Source organism: Podarcis melisellensis (genome assembly GCF_964234715.1).
Source record: "Podarcis melisellensis genome assembly, chromosome: 5".
Taxonomy (NCBI): Eukaryota; Metazoa; Chordata; class Lepidosauria; order Squamata; family Lacertidae; genus Podarcis; species Podarcis melisellensis.
Window position 1 is genome coordinate 78,847,565 of NC_138537.1, and position 21,999 is coordinate 78,869,563.

The following is a 21,999-nucleotide window of genomic DNA, read 5'->3' on the forward strand; positions in this document are numbered from 1 at the left end:
TTTGCCTGCCCCAATAAAATCTGCCCAATTTTTCAATGCATAATAGCCTGGGGGGGTTGTGAAAAAAAGCTCTGCAGTTATTTTCCAGGTTATGATGTTCTTTGATGTTACGGTAACACTTCTGAATAAGTAAATATTTGCACGAGAACCAAGTTACAGTGAAAACCTCACTCTCCAAAAGATAAATCCAGAGTTGGTTTCAAGGCAGCCAGTATTGCTCCCATCATTTATCCATCAAAATTAAATCAACATGTAGGTGAAAAACCAAGCTTTACGGGAAAGATTTTACCTGTTCCAGATACATTTTATGGATATGCTAAATGTTCAATGTAGCTCGTATACCCAGGACGTAGCCTCACGGAATGATCTTAATTCCACATGGCAGATGGCTCTGCTCTACAGTTTCATAGGCCCCTTTGGAGACTTCTAACAAACCATCAAATACCTTTCTAGCCTGATAGAAGCCACATCCATATTACTCAAAGTGGATGATGCGACAGAAGCAATGGAAGCACTGGCTTTCTGCAGCCACCCAGAACAAGAAGAGGGCTCCTACAGAAGCAGTCAGAGGAGCCACCTTCCCAGAGGTGGGTTGCTGTTGCTTACTGGGAGGTACCAAGGAGGTTGGTGAGCTGCAAATGAACCAGCAGGAGTGCTAAATAAGCTCTGCCAATGCATTCCCACCACACTGAGCTCCCTGCCACCAACCTCTCCACTTCCAGGTAAGCAACAGTAACCCACCTGCTGGGAAGCTAATGGAGCAGGTCATTACCCAGCCAGCCTCTTCTAGAAGTGATAGTACTGCTGCCCAGTCAGTTCTTACCATTGTTCTCAGTTACTCTCTTGGCAAATGCCAAGAGAAATGGAACCAGAATGGGGCCGCAAAGGAAGAGATGCTCCTGCGCCCTTGGGGAATCCTGTAGTAAAAACAGTGTTGGGGGAAAAAACCCTATGTTATGACCTTCCCCTGAATCAGGCTCCTCCAACTCCCTCATCTCCTCCCACCTTCTCTTCTGACCACCCACTACATTCCATCTCCATGGGACTCATGTGGAGCCTCTGTGCTCTGTGACATCACTTCAGATCAGCCAATCAGTGCCAGATTCTTCAACAAGTGCAGAGTGGGATACATATTGCCTTTCAGCTTATATCGCAGGGACCCAACACCTTCCCCCGAGAATAGCTCTTCAGCCCCCTTATTGTGAAACCAGTTGAGAAGCTCCACTTTCCTTATCTATCAGGATTTTGTAACCGGCTATTCACAGGTGTCCTGTGCTTTGGGGGCTGCCACCGGGAGAGGAGTAGGATTTGGTACAACCCCCTTGTTTATGTCTCTCCTAAAGGTAAAGGGACCCCTTACCATTAGGTCCAATCGTGACCAACTCTGGGGTTGCAGTGCTCATCTCACTTTATTGGCCGAGGGAGCCGGCATACAGCTTCCAGGTCACGTGGCTAGCATGACGAAGCTGCTTCTGGCAAACCAGAGCAGCGCATGGAAACACTGTTTACCTTCCCGCCAGAGCGGTACCTATTTATCTACTTGCACTTTGAAGTGCTTTTGAACTGCTAGGTTAGCAGGAGCAGGGACCGAGCAACAGGAGCTCACCCCGTTGCGGGGATTCAAACCGCCAACCTTCTGATCAGCAAGTCCAAGGCTCTGTGGTTTAACCACAGCGCCACCCGCGTCCCTTGCTATGTCTCTCCTAAGGCCACATCTATTTCCAGCCACATCCTTTGTTCCGGGATTAATGATTTTTATTCTTTAAAAAATATTTTTATACAGTCGTACCTTGGATCCCGAACTCCTTGGTACTCGGACAGTTTGGCTCCTGAACGCTGCATAGCCGGAAGTGATTGTTCCAGTTTGTGAACGTTTTTTGGTAGCTGCACATCTGATGGGGCTTTTGCGGCTTCTGTTTGGCTGCAGGAACTTCCTGCAGCCAATCAGAAGCTGCGCTTTGGTTTCCCAATGTTTTGGAAGTCCAACGGACTTCCGGAGGTGATTCCGTTCGACTTCCAAAGTACAACTGTATACTGCTATTCATTTAAAAAGTCAAAATGATTTATGATAGCACATAAAACTATGCAATTCAAACCATATAAGAAGTTAAAAAGAGAGACCAGTGAACTATTGTGAAAATATGTATTCTTAATTGCCTGCATAGGCCTGAAGGAAGAGAAAAGTTTTCAACAAGCATTTAAAAGCTGAAACAGAGAACAGCTGATGAATCTCTATTGGCAGATATTGGACAAATGAAACTAAAGTCTCTGCTTCCTGTTGTTATCAGATGAGTCTCACCAAGTTGGGGAATGACCAGTGCTACTCCTGCAGATGTTATCAGTGATTGAGCTGGGATAAAAGGCTTCAGGTTGCTAGGGTACCTTGGACGTAAGTTGCTCAGGGCTTTGTAAATTAACTCTGTAAGAAATAACTCACTAGCACCTGAATGGTGACAGGTTCCTTGTCCCTCATTTAGAAAGCATCTAAGTTTCCCATTGCTTCAGCCTCAAAGGACCTGGACAGTTGTAGTTCTCCAATGAAGTCAAGGTTCTCAAATGGACCGTTTTTAGAGACCCCCTGTCCTACTCACCTGCCCCGTACACCGAAGAGTCCCAGGGTTAGTTATGGGAAGCATTACGCAAACCCAGGTTAAAATTTGTACTGTAGGTGTTTCAAAGGGGATTAATAAAAAATAAAAAAACTTGCCAGCAACAGCTCACAAAAGATTTGCAATGGAAATTGAAGCACCTGAATCCTTGACCTCTGGATTATTTATATTACTATGTTCTCTATGATCAAGACCTGCTGATTATTGCTATCTATATCAAAATGACATCATAAAACCTTTTCTGATTCAAATGAGATTTGGGTGGATTTAAATCAAAGCTCCTCACTTCAAACCCTTCTCAAGTGCAAAAAGGAGTTATTGATTCCCATAAACCAGGGCATCACTTCTACATCCCTTAAATTCTGGTGGCATAGGGAGACTGTGCGCGGGCTGCTTCTTCAGTATGAGTCACTGCCAGCAAATCTTTGAAATAACACTGTTTTCGCAAAGGGGGGAATCTATTTCAAAATAATAGCAAGACAAAATATTAGTGATCCACTCCTTGGAGTTTTGGAGATTAGAAAACCTCTTGCCCTTTAAATTCCAGCTTTCAAAGAACACTATGGAGAATTGCTGGAGTTCTTAGCTCCTCTATCTGTTTGGCTTTGCTCTAGTGGCGAGAGCATCGAGTGTGCGGCTGAGTGCCAGGCTGAATGCCTTTAAATAGAAGAAGCCAGACAGACATTTTGGGCTGGCTCCAAGATTTTGAAGGCCCACAAGCAAGACCCAACAGCAAGTGGGCAGGATGTGTTAAGCAAAGGACTGCTTTTATGACTGTCCACTGTCTCCTCCTCTCGCCCTCCCTCATACATTTACCCAGTTTTCTTCAGTCCCTGCACCCATCCCTAGGGATGGGCAGATCCTCAAAGTACAGCCTGGAGACAGCAGCTATTTCTGATACTGGGTTACTGATTAAATGTTGAACAAAATGGTTCCTTTGGTGGTAGCAGCTAGAAGCTGAATGTTACCAGAATGTTTGCTTTAACTTCTTTTATGTTGCTCCTCTTCTAAGATGTTGAGTAGTTTCCCCTGGGGAAGAACAGAAAACATACTCGGAATGTGTCAGTAAATCTGACAACTTTGTAAACAAATCCTCTTGCAGATATTGGTTTGGCCGTTTGTTTGTTTTTCTTCCACGTGGTACAGCTCTCCTTCTGTGTGCACCAAAACACAATAGACCTCAAGTTAGCACACACAAAAATGCCAGGCTGCCTTATAATAGCATTGCTTCCACAAACCCTTTCAGTTCACATATGTATGCTAAATAGGACTAGGTGAATTTAATGATAGAAAGTGCTGCCCAGAACAGCACAGGAACATATGGAACTGCCTTCTGATAGGCTAATTCATTGGCCCGTCCACCCAAGAATTGTCTATAATTAGCATTTGGTCTCGATTTTTTTGTGTGCAGGAATCTCTTAACTGGAGAGGTCAGGGGGGTGAGCCTGGGGTCTTATGCATGCAAATAATGTGCTCTGCTCCTGAGCTATGGTCCTATTTCCTTCTTGAACATGGGGAATGTTCTTCTGATATTCAGGAAGAGGAAAGGACAGACCCTATTACCTGAGTTACAGGGTGACATAGAGGGTGAAGCTTCTAGCAAAGGGTTTAGGCTTGAATGTGGGATGGATGAACCGGAAACAACAGCTGATTGGGATGTGTGGATTGTGGTCCATATAAAGGCATTGTTGCCCCATCCAACAGAGGTAAATGCTAATACAACAGGTGATCTATACCTGTACCCAGAGCTGAAAAGGCTTGAGCCTGGATATAATAATGCCTTGATAGCTCAGTTGGTTAGAGTGTGGCACTGATAATACCAAGATTGTAGGTTCAATCCCCATATTCCTGCATTGCTGGGGGTTGGACAAATGATCCTCAGGATCCCTTCCAACTCCACAATTCTATGATTCTATGAGCCAAGGCTAGACTAGACTTCTGGGTCCATGACACAGATACACAGCATGTGTGTACCTATTTGCACATGTATTTATTTCTATTGGGTTGGAGCCCATGTTTGTGGTTAGAAGGCTTCTGAGTGACTTATCAAGCTACCGTGTTAGATGATTGGCTAGACATCACGCACTAGGGAACCAAAAGTTCTAAGACGGAATTATTCAGGGAGCCAAGACACAGGGGCCATTATAGACTACTGAGCCCCAAACTACATATTACAGTTATTCATTCATGGCTATATTTCTTTAGAAGAAAAAGCACCTGTGGGACCTCAATCCAGATCAAGGCCCACACCAGCTTTCTGCCAACCCTTTCTCCACCATCCTGAAGGCATGCATTAATGCAAACAGCACCTTCAGATTCAAACAGCAGACAGGGAAGAAGTGATTTTCAGCAGTAAATTGGTGCAGGGCCCTGATCCATATTGGAAACCCATTCTGGATTAGGACCCAGTTAGGGTGGGTGGGGGCTGTGGTCCAAAAGATCTGGAGGGGACACGTTTGGCAAAAACTAATAGTGAATCAAACTTTAAAAGGTGGGTTTTGTTTCAGTTCAGGTTCATGAGTATATAACTCTCAAGTCTGGTTCTGGTTCAGACATATGTACCAGCTTTAAGAAACTGGACTTGTGTGGATGGTGTCTTTATGTAGCTTAGTTGCTAGGTGGCATTGGACTTATTTTATGTGGCTGGAGGCACAAGATTTCTATTCCATTCCATTCTGCTAAGGGAAACAATGAAATTTCCATCTAGCTTCCTGACTAGTGTGTCCTCTAAGCCTTCCGTGACAAATTTGGAACCAATTTGAACTGTAAATGGAATCATTAAATAAATAAATAAACTTTTACAGTCACAGTGTAACTCCTAGAAAATGAATGCATGATAAATATTTAATTTGAGAAATACAGTGGTACCTCAGGTTAAGAACTTAATTTGTTCTGGAGGTCCGTTCTTAACCTGAAAATGTTCTTAACCCGAGGTACTATTTCTGGGTTAGCGGAGTCTGTAACCTGAAGCATCTGTAACCTGAAGCATCTGTAACCTGAGGTACTACTGTATATATTTTTATTTACCTGCAGTTTACGTGCACTAACGCTATATCCTCCTGAACTTTCTCAGTTGTATTTGACAACTTAGTGGATTGAATGAATTTCAGTCCCAAATTGTTCCTTTCTATATCAACTAGCAACACAGTTTTAGTTCATAAATGCCATTATATAAATCTGTGCAGGCAATTCTTATGTTCTTATTTTCACTTTTACAGACATGAAGCTCATTGATAAAGTAATCCAGGTAAGAACCAATACATTTATGGGCCTTTCTTTGTTATTCTCAGCCCTCTGGGGATTAGTTTGAAGTAGTAATCTGAAAAATCAATCACACCCCATACATCATTTGAAATATAAGCTTCGAGAATTTTCAAACTATAGTTCCGTTAGATTAGCTTATTCTTTGTCTTCAGCTGAGCAAAGCAATTTGTATTTGGGATCAAAGTAAATGCCAGAGTCATGAAAATTACCAAGCTCTCCGGCTCCTGTCTGACTCTGCTGCTGCTATGATTACCTATGAAATACAGCATCTTTTGCCTGCCTTTCTACAACTGAAGTATTTGGGGGGGGCAGGGGACAAGCTCCTTCTACTCACGCTTAAAAGAATCTCTTGGATTTCTACTCAGAGAAAGTGGTTATATTGTTTGATATTTATGGGTTCGGATCAGTTTCAAGGCAGTCAAGAAATTTTACAACTGGGGTTGTCCTGTTCTGATGATTTTGGTCAAGTCCCCTCCCCCACCCCAATTCCCCCCAAAATGTGAAATTTCTGAAAATTGGGGACAGGCAGGAGAGCTTTGGTTCAGGAATATATTGGCAGCTTACATCACATTCAGAACAGCAAAATTCATTGCAGTACCTTTGAAAAAGCTCTCAACATTGAATGGATCTAAGTAAGGGTGTTCATATCCAACTAGTGATGTTCATTCTGCACCATCTGAGCTTGAGCAGACTGATACATCTATATTTTACTTATTCTTATTCCCTGAATTGATGCTTCATGTGGTGCCCTCCAGTGGTACTACGTTGCTGGATTACAACTCCCATCATTCTTGATCTTGGCTGGGGCTGATGAGAGTTGGAATCCAACATCCAACTGGACAGGGGGGACAATACATGGGCTACCCTTGAGGTAGAGAACTTCCTTCACTGAAATTGCATACCACAAAATAGTCCCACTTTAAAAAAAAAAAAATCTGTTTGGCTACTTTAGTTTTACTGTGCCAGGATGGAGGTCTGACCTTTGTAACTAGTTTTTGGATTTCAGTTCAGTTTTGGTTACCCACACCCACCCCAACCCATAGATTTGATCAGCACAAGACAGGAAGTTGTCTTCAATAGCCTCTGTTAGGCAGCATTCTGAATGGTTAGATTTTACAGTGGTTCTCAACCTGTGGGTCCCCAGATGTTGTTGGACTACAACTCCCATCATGCCTGAGCTCTGGCCTTGCTAGCTAGGGGTGATGGGAGTTGTAGTTCAACAACATCTGGGGACCCACAGGTTGAGAAAGGCTGGGTTAGAAGTACTAACAGAAGAGCTAAACTAGCAAGATTCAATCCGTTCTTGTGAGTTTTGCTGTAATTTTATTGCTGTTTTGATAGTGTTAGCAGCCTTGGGTTTGCTTTCAGAACGAAAGGTGGGTTGTAAATTGAATGAATAAATAATGAAAACTAAGCAAGGCAGACATCACGTCGTCTCAAATATATCAGTAAATAGTCATCACCTTAAACACTGCACCAGACCTTATTCTCAAAAGAAAGCTGAACTAAATATCTGTGCCACTTGACAAGGTGGTGCCTGAGCTTCAGGTCAAAAAAACTGTACCTCAACCAGGAATAAAGAGTAAGGGCACAGGTACTGGGTTAACTGAGGGCCACAACTTTTATTTCACATTTATAGCCATCAATCTGCAGCAAGAGCCTGAAAGTTGTGATACAACAGGATAGTCTTTCTATCTCCTTGCAACCAGAATATTCTGGATAAGGCATCCTGACCCAAACACAAGCATTAGACATCTCTGCTTGTGCCTGCCTGGCCACCTCTTGGTTGAGGGAGGCTCTTGCCCTGACATCATTGCATTTACTAGATTGTTGTTGTTTAGTCGTTTAGTCATGTCCGACTCTTCATGACCCCATGGGCCAGAGCACACCAGGCACTCCTGTCTTCCACTGCCTCCCAGAGTTTCGTCAAATTCATGTTGGTCGCTTCTATAACACTGTCAAACCATCTCGTCCTCTGTCGTCCCCTTCTCCTTGTGCCCTCAATCTTTCCCAACACCAGAGGTTTTTTTCCAGAGAGTCTTCTCTTCTCATTAGGTGGCCAAACTATTTGAGCCTTAGCTTCAGGGTTTGTCCTTCCAGTGAGCACTCAGGGTTGATTTCCTTCAGAATGGATAGGTTTGGTCTTTTTGCAATCCATGGGACTCTCAAAAGTCTCCTCCAGCACCACAATTCAAAAGCATCAATTCTTCAGCGATCAGCCTTCTTTATGGTCCACTTCTCACTTCCATACATCACTACTGGGAGAACCATAGCTTTAACTATATGGACTTTTGTCAGCAAGGTGATGTCTGCTTTTTGAGATGTTGTCTAGGTTTGTCATCGCTTTTCTGCCAAGAAGCAGGCGTCTTTTAATTTCATGACTGCTGTCACCATCTGCAGTGATCATGGAGCCCAGGAAGGTAAAATCTATTTACTAGATAGGGGAAGGGTATTTGTGCAAGATATCAGCACCCCTTCTTGATGTAATGTCATTGACTAGAGTAACCAACCAGTTGGCACTTTGCTGGTCTATCCAACAGGTTTGGAGATCTGGATCCTTATCTTTCTCACCCTCCCTTCCCGAACCAAGTTTGACATGGGTGGGGCAGCTACCTGTCAATCACCTGACATCACAATGATGCCATTTTTGCCTATGCAGTTTGAAATCAAGTTGTGTAGGTAATGGCACAGCACTTTGCAAGCCCTGATGATCAGCTGATAGTCACTGCTTGTAAAGCACCCTGCAGAGGGCTTTTTGTGTGCTGGTGATTGGCAGCGACATAAACCACTTTTTGGCCCAGCCATTTTTACCTGCCCTACATCTGATGCCATATAGGATGTTTGGTGTAGGGCAGATTAGCCCAAAGAGTCTCATGGGACAAATGGAGAGGCTGGCAGGCCTAATTAGCACTCTGGCATAGCTAAGATTGTGTTCTGACATATATCCACAATTGAGGTCTGAAAAACCAGTAAGCTCAATCTTCTGACAAACCAGATTCATCTGGCTCCCCTGACCTGCCAGATCCCCTCTGGTTCTGGCAGGTTCTGACATGGCTTCAGTGCCCTGGACTCCACTTCCTTATTCCTCCTGGCAGGAGGAGGTACATTTTGAAATCACAAGTTGACAAATGTTTAAAAATGCCTTATGAATTTGTAATCCACCACGGCATGATGTGACTTCACTCATGAACTGATTCCTCTGTGGAAGTCAGTTGCCTCCAAACTGTCACACAGACTTCATGTAAAGGATATAAAAAGGAAGTTACTGTCCTAGCCTTCTGCACAATAGCCGCACTCAGCAGAATTAGAGCACATTAAGGTTTCATTAATAACATGGCTTGCTGAAGTCAAGAAGCTGGCTGCATTAAAGAAATATAATTAGCTCTAAAAGCATAATAGCGTAAAAGTCATCAGTAGGCTCCTTGGCCCTCAGTGTACAAACAAATGTGTTGTTTTCTTAAAGAGCTATTTAAGAGGCTATTGGCTCTACAAATGATACCATTAGTTGGGAGTGTCTGCAAGATGCCAAACCAAAACACAACTGCAAGAACAGCCAGAAAAGTTATTTATCGTTCTTTGGTTACTTAGTGGAAACATGGTCTTGCATACAAAGAGCTGCATTAAAAGCTCATTGGGGGGGTCCCAACAAAAGTGCTGAAGCTGGCCTCAGTTCTTCCCTCATGATGTACCTCCATGGCCTTCTCTTGCAGTGTTGAGGAAAAGGATCCATGCCACAAGACATGTGCGGCCCCAGTCTTGTGACCCCATATTAGAACAAAGATGATTACCATGACTGTAACAACTATTGTGGAATCTCCCTGCTGACTACAGTGGGGAAAATCTTTGCCTGTGTATTTCTCAAAAGATTACAGTTCCTCATTAGCAGAGTCTCTCCCAAGCTTTAGAGCTCAGAGCTCAGACATGATATTTTATTTGCCACTCCCTCCCGACTTGCTGGTAGCTCTTGCCTGGCTTGTGGTTCAAGTGGAGGTGGCCAACCTCTATATATCTGAAGTGTCATTATGGAATAGGTGTCACATTTGTTCTCTTTTGAAAGAGGCAGAAAACTCAGCAACTGTGGCAGGAAGTTGGCTATATGTTAAAGCAATAATAATAAGCCAGGGGTAATGTTCTGGAAGTTAGTTCACTGAAAGATAAATGAAACTTTGGGGACACCAGAGAAAGCTTTGGTGCTTTTGAGCAAAAATGAGGTCTTCTAATGTTCTCCATGGTATTTGTGGGTGGTAAAACGGGGCAGGGTGAAGGTGGGGTGATGTAAAATCCACTATAATTGTTCCTCAGAAATGTCTCCACTGGTGTAATTTCAGCTCACTTGATGTTGAATGAAACTTGATTATTCAGTGGAGGAAGGAAGCTATGAGCTAAGAGAGAAGAGCTGGGTTGGGAGGGAGCCAAGCTTTCTTCAACAACACTGAAATAAAATCCAAACAATATTAGAATTGGATCCACAGTTGCATCCGAAACATATAGATGGTGAAACTGGGGTGGCTATTTTGCTGAATATTCTTCAGGAATGACTCAAGATCTCCAAGAGTTCGGGAACAGCTCAAAAGAGAGCTATTTTTCTGCTATCGTTCAGACTGTGGTTGCACATGGGGACTAGTGGTATGCTATGCCTGCATCTTGTCTTGCAGGCCACCTATGTTCTTCTGGCACACAAGCCCTGTGGGCTCTGGTTGTAGCATGCCTCCAATGTGTCCAAAAAGGTCAATCCAAGAGTGACAGAAGTTGAGAGTAAGGAAGGGTCCTGTAATAGTATCTCTATTCAGGTTCAGCTGATGTTGGAATCAGCTCCAGTGTTAGCTAATGTTATCTAAGCAGGTTATCTATCAGTAAAAGAAGCACCTAGCAGAACCATCAGAAGCTCGGGCATTCGAAACCATCAGAAGGGGGGCATCACAGACCCATAAATCCATTGGGTGAAAATCGTCATAAATAAAACTTCCACTGCTTCCATTGCTGTGGGTGGGAGGAGGTGGGCTTGGTGGAGTTGAAGCTAACCCTCTAAGCTTCTGTAATGACAGCTTTCTGCCTCCAGCCACACCTTTCCATTTTTTAATTGGTCTGAAATTCTTCACAGTGTAACATTTAAAAAGCAATAATAATCGTATCATCAGAGAATGTTTTTGATTATTATTATATTTTGCCAGGCCTGGGCAAAAGAAATGGTAGTTTAAGTAGACGGTAAAGACACAGTATGCTCTTGCAGAAGTGACAAAAATATCTTAAAGACAATTTATTCCTCTTCTGCAGTTTGTACTACAGTTTTACAAAGAGTGCCAAAGGTAATTAGCAGCAGAATTCAGATAAAGTATTCAAACTTTGGGATCCAAACAGTCTAATCTCTGGGCCCCAACTATGTTGAATAGCTCATTCAGATCTCTATCTGTACCATATAAGACACACGTTTCCTCTTACCTTGTAAATACCTCCCTGAAAACTTTGCCCGGGCATTCGCAATAGCAGGTGATCTCCAATACATGCTGTTCATCTGAAACGGGAATCTTTTCCCTTTATGTGCTATCTCAAGAGAGGCAAATGAGAAAGCCCATTGGAAAAGTATTCTCACTAATAAAATGTTATCTCAAAAAGCACCGTCAAATAATGCAGACAGAGCATTAATGCATAAACAAAGCTGTCACCCTTGGTGGATCGGCAGTGATTTAGCATTGCAAAAACAGAACAATCACAGCTGAGTGATGGGGTGGGGAGGGAGGAAATGAATTTGTATTTTATCACAGCAATTTCCTACAGATATTATCAAGCCAATTCAGCAAAAGGAGTGAATAGGTAGATATTGCTGGATTAGGGGAGCTCATTTGCAAACCTTCTGATCAAATCAACAGCTGCGGAAAAGTTTGTTCAAAGTCAATATGCTACACACCATAGTTTAGGCCACGAATGGCCACTTAACAGCCTGGGATCCAAATCAATACCCCAAAACAATATGGCATCCCTTCAGGAGCCTCCCCTGTTTTAAGGGAGGTGTGGTCAAACTCCCCCCACACACACACAATTAGGACATCTTTTAAAAAGTTTGTTACTGCTTCAGCCCATCTCTGATGATGACCTTATACCACTTGGGCATATCAGCAGGACATTTTCTGAAGATGTTAAACCAATTGTGTAAATGACCATGCAGATTTTAAATTTTATTTTCCCTAAAGGGGGAGACAGCTGGTGGAATCTGCCCTTTAAAAAAGCAATAAAAATATTGTTGAGCAGATCTGTTACAGATCTAAAATTCAGGAAGATGGCAATATAGCTTTACTGGAAGTCCTCCAGAATAGATTTTCAAATGAAAATTCTAACACTATGCACCAGGATTTCTGCTAAGTTCAGAAACAAGCCTATCTGCTACTGAAAGGATGGGGAATCTGTATCCGTCCAGATGTTGTTAGATTCCAACTCGCATCAGTCCCAGCAAGCATGACCTGTGGTTAGGTATGGTCGGAGCCGGACTTAAGACTTAAGACTCTACTATGAATCGGCAGCTTTTTGCTGGTTGAAACATTGGCTGCTTCTTGAGAATACAGACATTTTGGATCTGGAAGGGTTCGATAACAGATTTGGTTGGCATGCATATATATGGTATGACAAGGTAAAAGTGCATAAGGGTTTTAAAAACCATATTGTCAGGAAAGCATTATATAATGTTTGGATGCGGTATAAAGATTTGCTGGAAAGTAAAACTCCCAGGTGGTTGTCACCAATGGAAGCTAAAGAGGTGAAAAAACTTAATATGGAGTCTAAATGGCCAAAATACTGTGAAATTTTAGAACAAGATGGTGAAAAAGTTAAATTACAGAGTTATGAGAAATTAAAGTCCAAAGTACGAGACTGGTTGCATTACCATCAGATAAATGAGGCATTTAAACAGGACAGGAAAATAGGCTTCCAGAAGGAGAGGTCAAAATTAGAAACAGAATTGTTAGAACCCAATACTAAGAACCTGTCAAGAATGCATAATTTGCTGTTGAAATGGAATACACAGGATGAAACAGTGAAATCAGCTATGATTAAATGGGCACAAGACATCGGTCATGACATTATGTTTGCTGACTGGGAACAGTTATGGACCACCGGTGTTAAATTTACGGCATGTAATGCCTTAAGAGAAAACATAATGAAAATGATTTATAGGTGGTACATGACCCCAGCCAAGCTTGCAAAAATTTACCATTTGCCCAATAATAAATGTTGGAAATGTAATGAGACTGAAGGTACTTTCTACCACCTTTGGTGGACCTGCCCGAGGATTAAAGCCTTTTGGGAAATGATCTATAATGAAATTAAGAAAGTCCTTAAGTGGACTTTCCCTAAGAAACCTGAGGCTTTTCTCCTGGGCATGGTTGGCCAATTGGTGCCAAGGAAGGACAGGATGTTTTTCATGTATGCCACCACAGCAGCAAGAATCCTTCTGGCAAAGTATTGGAAGACACAAGAACTACCTACTCTGGAAGAATGGCAGACGAAGGTGATCGACTACATGGGACTGGCAGAGATGACCGGCAGAATCCGTGACCAGGGGAAAGAGACAGTGGAAGAAGATTGGAAGAAATTTAAGATATATCTTAAAAAATGTTGTAAAATTGAGGAGTGTTAAGATGTCAGGGAATAAGAAGTAGAGAATTGCAGCTGTAATTAATAAGTTAAAGAAAAAGGAATGCAATGAAAGTGAATTAAATAATTAATTAATTGGAGGAGTTGCTAAAGAAATGTAAAACAAGGATGCAGCAAAAGGGAGGTACGGGGAAGTCGGGGAAGTAAGGTGTACGAAAATAAGATTATGAAATTATACATGTTTATATGTTTGTATGTTTTTGTTTTGTCTATTGTTTGTTTTGATTATGTGTTTGGAAAACAAATAAAAATGTATTTATTTTTTTAAAAAAGGTATGGTCGGAGCTGCAATTCAACAACCTAACAGAGGGGTGCAGATTCACACACCCCTTGCTCTGCTGAATCCATTTTAACAGTGTCAACACAAGCAGATGAGCTGATGAAACACTCTGGTCACACATCACATCTGTACAACAGCAAAGGCTATGCTTGGGCACAGCAGTTTTCCCGAAAAACCAAATTCAGAATTGACAGGCTTCTAGCCCACACTGCTGCCAGCTCAATACAACTTGAAAACATGAATGAAATGTGTTCAAAATTCAAAGGAGAGAGGACCCCCCCCCCATTTTTCCAAGATCAGTCAGTGATCAGCTTTCCTGTACTAGGCACTGACCTCGATATCATTCAGACAATATAATATTTCAATCACACAGATCGCAATAAAACAAGAGAGAGAGAAATTCAGTACAATTAATCTCCAGTTTAGACTAAACTAAGATCTATTATCTGCTTAGGAGTTCCCTACATTAACTATCCTGATTTTTTTTTTCTATTTCTTTCACCCTGAGTTTTCTTACAGCTAAAGCATACTGTGCTGTTCTATAGGTCAGGGCATTTCCAAGACAGCCATTGAATGAATAACTGAAACCTAACAAATCAATTAAATTCCTCAAACTGATGTCACATTAATTCAATATTTGAGAAGGAATCAACTTCCAGAATTAAATAATATATGTCTCTGTGAGTAAATACTGGGTGGGGGGGAATCACATTAATTTCTCAGTCTCAGCAGTAAATACGGTTACTGCAGAATACAATTTATGACTTATTCATGTAGCTAGCAATATTTTATAGACTGAATTCCTTTTGCTCTTAAAAGTTCAAGTCAATATGTCTGCAGACGCTGCTGTGATTTACATATTGTTGTAAACGTGCTCCTTGAGAATGAAGGATTGCATTTTCCTCTAGGGATTTTCTTTAGCCTAGCACTTGATGGAGGATGATAGGAAGGGCCTCATTTGTGATGTCTGAGGGTTACACCAACTGCTGGACATTGTGTTCTCCCTCACCTGCTTGGATGGGGGTGGGTGGGAGATGAACCATTTTTGGTTGTCTGACATCTGTCAACATTTAATATGAGTTTTGAGCTTGCTGCAGTGGCTGGATGCATCTGTAAGCCACTACACCATGTGACTTAATCTTGTTTATGCATGTATGTATAGTGGTACCTCAGGTTAAGTATTTAATTCATTCCAGAGGTCTGTTCTTAACCTGAAACTGTACTTAACCTGAAGTACCACTTTAGCTAATGGGGCCTACTGCTGCTACCGTGCTGCTGGAGCACAATTTCTGTTCTCATCCTGAAGCAAAGTTCTTAACCTGAAGCACTATTTCTGGGTTAGCAGACTCTGTAACCTGAAGCGTATGTAACCCAAGGTAGCACTTTGTGGCCTAGGAAGCTGATGGGCACCCAGAGTGTTAAGCATTATGTGCACCTGGGGGTGGGCCGATCTGCCCAGGGGCGGGTCAGTCAGCCCACTGGGGTGCGCTGATCTTCCCGGGGCTGCCATCGGCACCTTGCTGGTCTGCCCACAGGGGTGCGCCAAATGTCATCCCCTTCACTGGAATGACACCTGTCCTTTCCCCTGCCTGTCTCCTCTAGCCAGGAGCATAGGCGGCGGGGCAACCACACGCCCCCCTGCCCATGACTCCCAAGCCTGCAGCTACAGTGAGCTGGGAGAAGTGGTGCAGCATCGGCTTTGCCGGTGGCCCCAATGGGCCGCCGCTCACTGTAGGCTTGAGAGTCACGGGGGGACACGCCAAATGTCACCCCCCTTCAGGATGACACCCAGGGCGTGCCGCACCCCCCTTCCTACACTCCTCCATGTATGGCATATCTGATTTAAAAATAGTTTAATATTTCAGAACAGTTTCCTCCCCAGGCCTGAAACAGAGTGAATATGTGTATCTAGTATTTGCCCTGCACACTCCACGCATCTGATCAAGTAGACTTTCACCTACAAAAACACAGGCCTCAATAAAGTTGTTAGGTTGAAAGGTGCAAGTTTTTGCACTCCTGTTCTTATTTGGATGCTTTGGGGGCTGTGACTTAACACTCCCTTGAAGCACCCCTCCCTTCCTTTGCCATGTCAACAAGAGAAGTCTGCCTGAAAGAATCAACCAATCACATTGCTATTTAGATCTTTGAGAACTAATCTCAGTAAATTACCTTTATTAGTTACAATATGTAATTGTGTGGGCTTTAGCTTTAATTTTTTTTAAAAAAAATCACTCCAGCACCCCTTACTGATAACAGTATTTTGATGCAGAAAGACCCACATATCTGAAACCTTGCAGAAGTTATTGTCCCTGCGAGGATACAGATAAACTACCACTCTAAACACTCCTGACCATCTGTGGTGTGACCTTCTCCACCATACTTTACTTTTAAAACAAAAAGGTCCCAAGATTTATTTTACAATCAGCTTCTTTCAGGTCACACAATAGATGGGATTGTTCAGTTACTACCACCCAGGCTAGCTGCTAGCTGGAGACGACAAGATGAATATCTGTAAGATTGCATTACCAGTTCTTGGAACCATTGTGCAGCTCATCTGAATGGTGCTATCAAATGATGCCCTAGATAAACTCTCTTCATTGCATATTAAATTGGACACATAGAGAGAATGATTTCCCCTATTATTGCTTGCCAAGCCATTTTACTTAACACAACATTAGTCCTATCCATGCATTTCCTTAATAAACTGATTACTCTTAGCATTAGAGGGAATAAGGTTATTTCCCCCTTTATTTTTATAGCTTGATTCCACTCCTACACAGAACAATGCTCCCCCCCCTTTCTTTTTCACATTTGGGATTACTAAAATCTCTGATAGACAGATTAACCTCTTGTGCACATCTATCTCATCCTTATTCAATGATACATGACTACAATGACTTTTGCAGAAGAAAGTGTTACTATTAAAGTGTCCCAGACTGCTAGTATAATTCTAAAGCAGAAGATGCATACCGCATTCTAGAAGCCTCTGTCTCCATAATGTCATTCTGGGCTGGGTATCCTGTGGCCCTCCAGATGTTACAGAATTATAATTCCCATCAACCTCAGTCAGCAAGGCCAATAGTCAGGAAAGATGGGAGTTATCTCAACATCTGGAAGACATTGTTTATTGCCTGCTTCAGAGGTTCTACTGTTGAAATTTGTTCAGGATGTCATGGGGAATTTGGACCAGGATCTTACTAGTGTTTCTTAAGCGTCTTGTTGCTAAAGTATTCCAGAGGTTAAAAACTGGTTTCTTGTACCTGTCACACTGATGGGGGCATGTCACTTTTTTAGATCAAGTTATCTGCAGTTGAATTTATCTTATAATTCATGGTGCAGAGTTATAGTATTTGGAGGAAACTACAGACAAGTCTATGTATTTGAAAACGCTTCTGCAGATATCGCCATTTTTGATACTGTATAAATATAATAGTTTGTGTTGAATGGATAATGGATTTTCTTTTTGATTCAACTCGGTGTGCAGTGGCTGCAAAATAAGGCAAATGCCATGCCTTAAAATGTAAAAGTTTCATTTAACAAAAAAGCGCAGAGATGTTATTAAGCTGGCCAATATGAAGCACCTGCATGTATCTTTTTAAAAAGTGCACGCAAGACCTCGCACCCTATGACTGCACTTCAATATTGGAAGGCAAGAGCAAGAGACAAACCCCTCATCCCCACTCAAAAATTGCTTCATAGTTCTCACATCAACCTCTACTTTTATCAGGTGGTTTCGTTCTGCCCATCACCCACCCCCACCCCCCAAAAATGTTGAAAATATTGGCACAGTTGTCAGAAAGACACTGCTTCCTTGGGAAATATGTGACTCCAGCCTCAGAAACATAAAGCAATGTCTCACATCAACAGCAGGCATCCACTGAAAGATTTGGGAAGGAACCCTGAATAGCAGAACAGCTGGAACTATCTCACTTTGGATGTGCCGCTGGGACAATTTTAGAGATGTCTGAGAGTTTGCTCTGACATGTCGCCATCCCAAGACTTGAAACTGCCCTCCAAAGTCTTCAGAAGCAGTAGCAGCTGGCAGGGCACGGCAGGGTGAGGAGACATGGCTTGCCTGGCTTCCTAACATGGTTGCTGTCACTGATCGAGAGGAGGAGGGGCAAGGCTGCAGGGCGGTTGGCACAGAATGGGCAGAGCAGTGGGAGAGTAAGATGTTGTGCCCACACTACACTGACCTCTCCACTGCCTCGTCCTTCCCCCTTTCAGTTATTGGCAGAAACCTTCATGTCGGAAAGTCAAGTGAGCAACACATCCCCACCCCACTCTGCCCTGCTGGCCACTAAACCAAGATTCAAAACTGGTTTTTCTCAATAAAACACGGGTAAAATGAACTACAGTTCCATTGGTAAGAATAACATGGCTAATTGAAAGCAGAAGTTTACAACTTCCTCTTGTGGCAGCGTCTGATGGGGAAAGATGGACTCATTAATGTAATGCTAAACCACCGTCTACCACAACACTTCAACCAGTGGCGTAGCGTGGGGGGTGCAGGGGGGGCTGGCCACACCGGGCGCAACATCTGGGGGTTAGGGGGTGCAAATCCACGGGTTAGGGGCGCAAATCCATGGGTTAGGGGGCACAAATTACTTGCCTTGCCCCGGGTGCTGACAACCCACGCTACGCCACTGACTTCAACACAGCTGTTGTAAATCATTTGGTTTCACCTGATGAAAAAATGCCAAACTTCATTTTTTAAAAGATGAAATTTCAGTAGCATTCTAGTCTCCATTTAAAAGGGAGACATATGTTTGGGGAGCAGATACAGCCCATCATAATTTTCCACACGTTTTAACAATGTCCTACGACAATCAAATTGTCATCACAGATTTGTGGTGATGCTAAAGTTTGGGATTTTGGCATTTGTAATGGCAAACCTAAGGATCCCCTCCCACCCCTGAGATCATTGTGAGCGAGAGCCAATACTACAACAAAGTTTCCAGCACCACAAACAACCCCCTTCTCTTTTCACAGAAAAAAATGGGAAACAAAAATGTCCACAAAACTCCCCTCCCTCAAGTTTAGTTCTATTTTTTCCCCCTTTGGGGACAGGGAGAGATGAATAATTCTAGCTTTCAGATAGCATTTGTGTGTTGTTTTGTTTTAGTTGTTGAGCAGATAGAACATCGATTCTTACTTTCATAAGCTCTTAACATTTCTTGAATTATCCACTGCAATTGCTCACCTGGGAAACCAATAAAAGGGAGGTAATACCATTTTAATTGCCTTTTAATACTATTTATCCCTTTGGTTAGAAAGGCGCAAAGTACCACATCACCCCAGAGCTCACTTTGCCAGAAGCAAGTGCTAGTTCATGGATCAATGTCAGACAGGGAAGAGATAAAGAGTGGTGCTCCACTCCAGTGATGCTCAACATCCTCATAAATGATGTGGATCGTTGATGTGTCCATCAAAATGTGCGGATGATACAGATTTTGAAAGAAATGCATGGATTCTGGAGATGAAATGCCAGTGTTAATCTGGAGCACTGAACGGTAGCCAAATTATATCTAACAAGTATAAATTAGAATATATGCGGAAAAGAATCTAAAGAACAGGTTCCAGGGTTTCCAGGTTATAATCTGAATATGAAACAGCAATATGAATCTGTTTCAGAAAAAGAAATGCAAACTTGTGTCTTGCTGGGTATGTTGAACTTTCCTTCTTATCCCCTTTATTCAACTGCTTGTATCAGGCACAGTCTCTGTTTTCTTGTACCTGCTAATTTATTGGCTCTATTTTGTATTTTGGAAGGATGGGGATATAAAAATAAAATAAAATATGCCATTAGTCTAAACTGGTGGGGTTGCTGGTCTTCAGGATTCTAATCTCCCTGAGAAATCTCCAGAACCTCAATCTCTACATTGGATCCATTTTGATTCTAGTGTGTATATGTATGTAAATGCGTACTCATGAACGCAAAATCCCAGAGGACTGCGTCACTTCCATCCAAGAATCACTGCCTTTCCAGATAGTAAATGTTGCTAAATGTTTTGAGCTGAATCTGTTCCATACAGCCGCATCCATTGTGAGATTAAACATTCTTCAGGTTGTTGCCACTCTTGTTTTGGAGTGAATTGGGTTGCAAATAAATAAAAATCTGCAGAACATACTCGCTTACGAAAATGTTCTGCTCATGCATAACAGTATATACTGTGTTAGTTTTATGATGTTAGCTGCCCTGAGTCCAGCCGGGGAGGGTACAAATAATAATAATAATAATAATAATAATAATAATAATAATAATAATAATAATAAAATTTTATTTATATCCCGCCCTCCCCAGCCAAAGCTGGGCTCAGGGCGGCTAACAACAATCAAAATAATCCAACATTCTAAAAACATTCATTATAAAATTAATTAAAATCAAATTGATGGCAATCATTAAGCAAAATTCTGTGCAGATTGCCAGAGGAGGGGGTCAGGCTGCGCCCTGAACAAAGGCCTGGTGGAACAGCTCTGTCTTGCAGGCCCTGCGGAAAGATGTCCGGTTCCGCAGGGCCCTAGTCTCTTGTGACAGAGCGTTCCACCAGATTGGAGCCGCTCGGGTTGCGAACGTGATCCGTGCAGGAGGCATGTTTACAACCCGCAGCGTTCTCAACCCACAGTGTCACGTCTGCGCACACATAAGTTGCGATTTGGAGCTTCTGCAAATGCGCGACCCCCAAAACCCGGAAGTAACCTGTTCTGGTACTTCCGGGTTTTGGCGCATTGGTAACCTGAAAAAACGCAACCTGAAGCATCTGTAAACCGAGGTATGACTGTAATAATAATAATAATAATAATAATAATAATAATAATAATAATAATAATAATAATAATAGAAGAAGAAGAAGAAGAAGAAGAGTTTGGATTTGATATCCCGCCTTTCACTCCCCTTCAGGAGTCTCAAAGCGGCTAACATTCTCCTTTCCCTTCCTCCCCCACAACAAACACTCTGTGAGGTGAGTGGGGCTGAGAGACTTCAAAGAAGTATGACTGGCCCAAGGTCACCCAGCAGCTGCATGTGGAGGAGCAGAGACTCGAACCCGGTTTCCCAGATTACAAGACTACCGCTCTTAACCACTACACCACTATAATAATAAAAAAAATTGGGCACTTCCTGAAATGAATGAATAAATCCACTCCCTTGGTTTTAGAGACTAGCTGATCACTGGAGGCAGTTACTCTCCAAAGATGACTAGGTGAGTGCTTAGAATCATAGAATCAAAGAATTGCAGAGCTGGAGGGGACCCCAACAGTCATCTCTTCCAACCCCCTGCAATACAAGAATCTGAACTAAAGATTGCAAGATGGTTATTGTGCTTAATTGCAAACTGATTGCTGTAGTTTTCAAAATGGAGCTCAAGTTGCTTCAGAAGCCTATGGAAGACAAGCCACTGGAGAATAAATGCATATAGATTACACCCTGTGGATAGCTCAGTTGGTAGAAGATGAGAGTCATGGGTTCAAGCCCCAGTTGAGCAAAAGATTTCTGCATGGCTGGGAGTTGCACTAGATCAGGCTTCCTCAACCTCAGCCCTCCAGATGTTTTGGGACTACAATTCCCATCATCCCTAACCTGCTAGTTAGGGATCATGGGAGTTGTAGGCCAACAACATATGGACGGCCAAGTTTGAAGAAGCCTGGACTAGATGATCCTCAAAGAACCTTCCAACTCTACAATTCAATTATTTTATTATCTGTGAATGTAATGTCTAATCATGGAATATGTGGCTTGAGTTGTGATCATTGGCATGGCAGTCAAGTGTATTAGCAGTCCACAAGAGCGTCCCATTCTGGCTGCTGTTGTTTCTTGCTGCTGCTGATGTTATGTTACTTTTATGCATTGATTGCAAAAAACAAATAGCATAAGACATGCATTTTATACTTACATTTGTGAACCGTTCTGTGATATGTAAACAGAAATAATAAATAATATTTTCATGTTTGACATTTGAAGGGCATGTTAGCTGAAATAGATTTACTAGAAGCGAGCCCCATCAATTTCAATGGGAGCTTAATCTCAAGAAAGCATTCTTAGGCTCCCAACCCAATTTTGCTTTATTCCCCTTTCCAAAACACTGTACCTCTAAAAGTAATTTATGAAATGCCTAGCGATCTCTTCCCTGGGATGACCTAGGAAAGGTGTCTTATTTCACAGTCTAATAGAATTCATTTAAGGTACCGGGTGAGTTACTGTTA

General features: G+C 42.4%; 1 long non-coding RNA gene across 2 annotated transcripts in view; it reads left to right on the top strand.

Annotated features, from left to right (window-relative positions):
* The first annotated feature begins 1,150 nt into the window (after window positions 1-1,150).
* Window positions 1,151-21,999, top strand: part of LOC309371245 — a 45,864-nt gene continuing 25,015 nt past the window's right edge. For both annotated transcript variants that reach the window (XR_014168962.1, XR_014168963.1), the window contains exons 1-3: window positions 1,151-1,343; window positions 2,289-2,389; window positions 5,828-5,856. This is a non-coding gene — a long non-coding RNA (uncharacterized lncRNA). The remainder of the gene's footprint in view (window positions 1,344-2,288; window positions 2,390-5,827; window positions 5,857-21,999) is intronic.